At 35.1% G+C, this 5,325-nt stretch overlaps 1 long non-coding RNA gene across 1 annotated transcript; it reads right to left on the bottom strand.

Moving 5' to 3' along the window:
- Nucleotides 1-810: 810 nt before the first annotated feature.
- On the bottom strand, nucleotides 811-4,935 carry LOC103479397 (uncharacterized). Its single transcript, XR_535940.1, has 7 exons — nucleotides 4,906-4,935; nucleotides 4,340-4,372; nucleotides 4,175-4,207; nucleotides 4,022-4,054; nucleotides 3,676-3,816; nucleotides 1,656-1,744; nucleotides 811-1,564 (listed from the first exon to the last, which is right to left on the bottom strand). It is a non-coding gene; the product is annotated as an uncharacterized LOC103479397 (long non-coding RNA).
- Between the last annotated feature and the right edge of the window lie 390 nt (nucleotides 4,936-5,325).

A 5,325-nucleotide genomic window follows, 5' to 3' on the forward strand; every position in this document is an offset into this window, starting at 1 on the left:
ATTACAGCCTAGGGTCACTGGCGTTTATATCGATCCTCAAATTTTACAACAAGCATGACTATAAAGAATTCTGTAACTCTAGCATGGCTAATTAAATGTATTAAGTGCAGGTTCAGTTGAAGCTTATGGACTCCAAGAGGCTAATGTAGCTAGCTTCCCGCCCAGTTCTTCCGGTAAATTTCTTTTATAAATGTTGCCGCGAATGTCTTCAACCATTCACGGCACAGCCCGACTGCCATTAAGTCCTAAAACTGCAATCATCAACTTTATAACGCAACACTCTAGTTATTTTGCAGTTCTCCGTTTTTATATTTTACCGAGTTATTTTTAAATACCAAATTAAAGTTTTATGAACGTTTATGTAGTAAATATCATTAATATCCTGTTCAAACTAGCACATACATTGTAAATAAAGGTTTTTAAAAAAATAGATACGTCATCTTATTCGTTCCTAAGTCGTAAATATCGGACGCTTAGGGAACGGTACAACATTCAATGAGAGAACCCTTCAAGTCACAACCTCGGCGTCAGGTTCACATATTGACGTTCAGGTTCACTACCAGAAAGTAGTGAACCTGAACGTCAATATGTGATGAGTTGGGAGTGAGAATGTGTTGGATAAACCGCATCAAGTAAATGTATTACCTAAAATTAATTCAATTATGTTTCCTACAAGATGAGTCAGACAAATGCTCTCTTTTGTCTGCGCACATTCCCGGGCAAACCTGTTGCCAATCAATCCTGAGGTTATTTTTTATTGCACAGTAATGTGAATGAACAGCCTTTCTTTGCACCACAAAGTTGCTCATCAGGTTTGGGGACATTTCTTTTTTAAACTATGAGGATTGTTATCTGTTTCCCCATTCTTTAATTGTTTTTTTTTTTTTCAAATGACTAGAAATCTCAGAATCCACACTTTTGGAATCTGTAAATAAGTCACAATGCACCTGGTTTTGTCTTWGTCCCTCAACCTCTGAACTGCACTGTGTTCTAGGCAAGTACAATCTGTGTAGCTATAGTTTCTTAGTGCTTCAGTTGATTGTTGTGGGGATCCGCCTACACATGTTAAAGCTTTATGCCTTTGTGTTTGACAACGTCAGCCGTCTGTGGATGTACGTGTGTGTACAGGCATCTGACGCAGGAGGAAGTCCGACAAACTTCTACAAAGTTTCTCTCCTAATTTTTTTGCAGTATATGCAAATATCTCGTCTCAACTGTGAATCAGTGCCATTTTCCTTCAACAGTTTATTGTAGAATTTGTTTAATTGTTTATCTGGATTTACAGAGCAATAATAATAATATTCTTTACCAGTTTTAGTAGAGAAGAAAAAAAAAGAGCTTAGAACCTGCCGAAAAAAATTACAATAAGGATTGGTACCAATAATAGACATAATTTTTAACTCCAGAACTTTGGCTGCACAACCCACTCTGTCGACTTYAGTGACTGCGTCACTTTTTTTTTTCCATATGCAGCTCTATTCCTGGGGGTTTAGTTGAATGAGATGTGCTTGATTGTCAGAGAGCAATTTTCACAGGCCGGCTCACGAAGGATTTGGGATAAATACTGCGGGAAAGGAGAAACCTGTCAATTATGAGCAAATAACTTTATGAACCTGACTATGTGCGATTCAAATTAAAAGGGAATATATACTTACGCTAAACAAAGCCTGAGAAATCCCATCATTGTTATTGTTACCGCGGGTTAACAGAGAGACTTTTAGGTGAAGTGTCAGAGATTGGAAATCTGAAACAAAGAAATAGCATCAGCTAAASTCTGCACTTTGACTTTKCTTCTCCAAACTCACTGCTCTTCTGCACTTCATTTTTACTAGCAGTCAGACAAAACAATATCAGCTCTAAGAAATAAAATCAGCTTTACATAAAAATATTAATCCTTTGACACCCGAAACAATTTGATTGTTGATAATTAAATCATCATCTCTAGCATAGGGCTGCAACTAACAATTGTTTTTAGTAATCAATTATTTTTTTTTACTATTAATAGGCTAAAAATGACACATTCTTCAGATTTTTTATTTAACCAAGAGAAGCTGAAAATAGGCCTCGAGTCTTTTTTTAAACTATGAGGATTGTTATCTGTTTCCCCATTCTTTAATTGTTTGGTAGAATAATTGGTAGAACATATCATTAAGGTTAAGATTCTTAATTTCTTAAATGCAAAAGGCATAATTATTTGTACAATTTTAGCTTAATTACTGCTCTGAGCATGTTGTTCTTTCAGCAAATGACGCTTTTTTGAATCTGTATGCTCCAGTTAATGATTAATCCATTCCTAAATTAGTTGACGGTTATCTCAGTAATCGATTCATCATGATTAATCGTGTCGGCTCTTCTCCGGTGAAATCAATTCCAAYGTAGGTTTGGTCATGAAGTAACATTTTAGCTGTTTCCTCAGCCTTTGAGTTTAGTCTCCGACTGTCAGGATAACCAATGAAAGCATTGGTCAACCTGTAAATGTGGAAGTTGATGCGTTATAGTCAGCAGAAGTCGCAGAGGCTTGTGATTCAGTGGTCTCAGTTTGCGGTGGACAAGGAGTGCTGCTATTGGCTGAATTGAAGACTAGAGAAAATTGTCAGATTATAACTGTGTGACTTTTATGTTAATGCACTCAAAGTATAATTTTGTAATTGACAGAAAAAGTGTTTGCCATTTCATAAAGACACTTCTGGTTCTGGTCTGCCCTGCATCCCCAGAACCAGACGAGGAGAAGCAGCATTCAGTTTCTATGCACCACAGATTTGGAACAAACTTCCAGAAAACTGTAAAAAAGCTGAAACACTGGGTGCCTTTAAATCTCAACTTAAAACTCACCTGTTTAGAGTTGCTTATGGCTAAATTAGGGTTAGAGTGCCGGTTTTGATGTCTTCCATCTTTTTATGTCTTTAATGTTTTTAATTTCTTCTTCTTTCTTTTCGACATTTTAATGATGTAATGTTTTTTGTTTTTTGGTTTTATTTTTATTTTTATTTTGTTTTTTTCTTATTTTTTTTAAATCTCTCTCTTTCTCACTGATTATTTCTGTTTTTATTTTAATTATGTAAAGCACTTYGAAATGCCTTGCTGCTGAAATGTGCTATACAAATAAAATTTGATTGATTGATTGATTGATTWCACCATATTACATAGTATCTARAAGMGGTGGATTTTCACTGCACATTTAGTTCAAATGATCAAGTCATGGCACTTTTTAGTGTTATGCCGGACAATTATATGAATTTTCTTAACCTTAAAGGTTAATTGGTGTTGAGCAGCTTTTAAGTTTACCTGGAAATCTTCTCTTGGGATAAAATATCTACTGCTGTCAAGAAAAGTAAGATGAGAGACTACAGTATTTTAAATGTTATAGGCAACTGCAATGCAAAATCAGTTTTAATGTAGTGTGTGTAGAGCCCATGATTTGCTTAATAAAGTTGCACAAAAGCAACAATCTGAGTTTTTAAGTTCTTTTTAAGGGTGCAACACGTGCTATTTTAATCAACTGTGATTACTGTCTATCACGCTTATCATATGTTTGTTTATATGTTTACAAGGACTAATTTCCTCCTTCTTGAACCACGTGTTTAATTAATTTAATCAGTCTCCACTAATGAGTTTAGGCTGCATTGTAAGGAATTATGTATTTTCTCTTACTTTATTGTGTTTACTCTTACTTACAGTTCTTGCAGGTCGACGCAAAGTCGGAGCAGCAGTCCCTTAATTTCACACAGGCCTGATCACAGTAACATGAGCCCCTACGACAGTCATTATTCTGAYCCGCACAGCACAGTACTGGTGGATTTGAGCAGCCTGGACCAACTAGAGAAAGCACAGCTTTTTCAGATRAAACTYGACATGATCCCCTTGTACTTTTTTACCTTTAAAATACTCAATTTGAAGTGAAAATAATGAAATAATTTGACAGGCAGACCCTGAAACAAGGGTCACAAACATAATGGGAGCAATGAAAGCGAATGCACAGCAGTAAATTAAAGGAGTGAAMACTGTGATTGTGTTTGCTTACCTGTTGCATTGACATTTGCAACTGTTGTTTCAGCTGGAAAATTGCAAAGCACAAGTCAAATGAATTTTAAAAGAAAGAAAACTAAGACAAGTTAGCTAGTTAGTTGGAATCCACTGAAATTTGATTAGTTGTCAGAATGAAAACATTGRTTACCTGTTGTGTTGGCAATTCTAACAGTTGTTTCAGCTGAAAATTGCAAAGCAAGTCAAATGAGTTTAAAAAGAAAAAAACTCTAAGATCAAATAACTCAATTATCTAGCTGGTTGGAATCCACTTAAAACTGATGCACTGTAGGAATAAAAGCAGTGGTTGTTTTACCTGTTGCGTTGACATTTGTAGCAGTTGTTTCAGCTGGTGAATTGCAAAGTATACGTTAGTCAAATTAAATTTAAAGRAAATAAAACTTGGAAGAAACATCTAATCTAGAAATAATGACAAAGCAGTGAATGTTACGTGATCCAAAACACCAGTTGGATATGTGCCATTTCTAAGCCTATTAGTTTTGCCCGTTACTTAATTGGGCTTGCTTATTTTTGTATTTGGTGGTGTTCATAAGAATATTGCATTAATTTCATGTACAATGTTTTTTTTTATCAATAACCTGTCATAAAGCAATTAATTTCTGTGTTATTTAAAATGTTTGCCATAAAAATGTAAAGAAATCAAAGTCTCCTTTAAGTTCCACGTAAAACTTCTCAAAGAGGTAATTTAGTCCTCAGGTTAAAYATAAAGATGTGGAGCTAGATTGATCTGGAAATTCAGTGAGACCAGYTGAGCTATAAAAAATAATTTAAAGCAGGTACTAAGCACCAGTTGAAACGTTTTAAATGTCTAAGCCTACATTTCAGTGGTAAAGGAATACTAAATGTGGTTGTAACAATTACCTGTTGCGTTGGCATTTCCTACMGTTTCAGCTGAGAAGTGACAAAGCACAAGGTAGTCAAATTAAACTGTAATAGAATAAATTACTAAGCAGTCCTGATGTRATGCTTAGAACTGCAAAATAGATTTAAAACACCCCACCCCCAAATGTAGATACAGAATTGTACCAGTAAAATTTTAATAGTGAAGTTTCTGGACAAATTTCACAAGGCCAACAAAGAGTGGTGGAAAAATGTCAATTACACAAATTACCTGAAGGACTGGTACTTCTGTATGTTGTTTGAGCTAGAAAAAACAAAAGCAAAATGTTAAAAATTTCAGAAACCAATTTCAACTAAAGTTACCAAACCCTTTGCAGTCAGAGGTTATTGAAGCAATAAGAGCATCAGCAAAGTAGCTGGTGAGATTATCCTCATGTGGTA

This window comes from Poecilia reticulata, linkage group LG17, assembly GCF_000633615.1.
Source record: "Poecilia reticulata strain Guanapo linkage group LG17, Guppy_female_1.0+MT, whole genome shotgun sequence".
NCBI classification, from domain to species: Eukaryota; Metazoa; Chordata; class Actinopteri; order Cyprinodontiformes; family Poeciliidae; genus Poecilia; species Poecilia reticulata.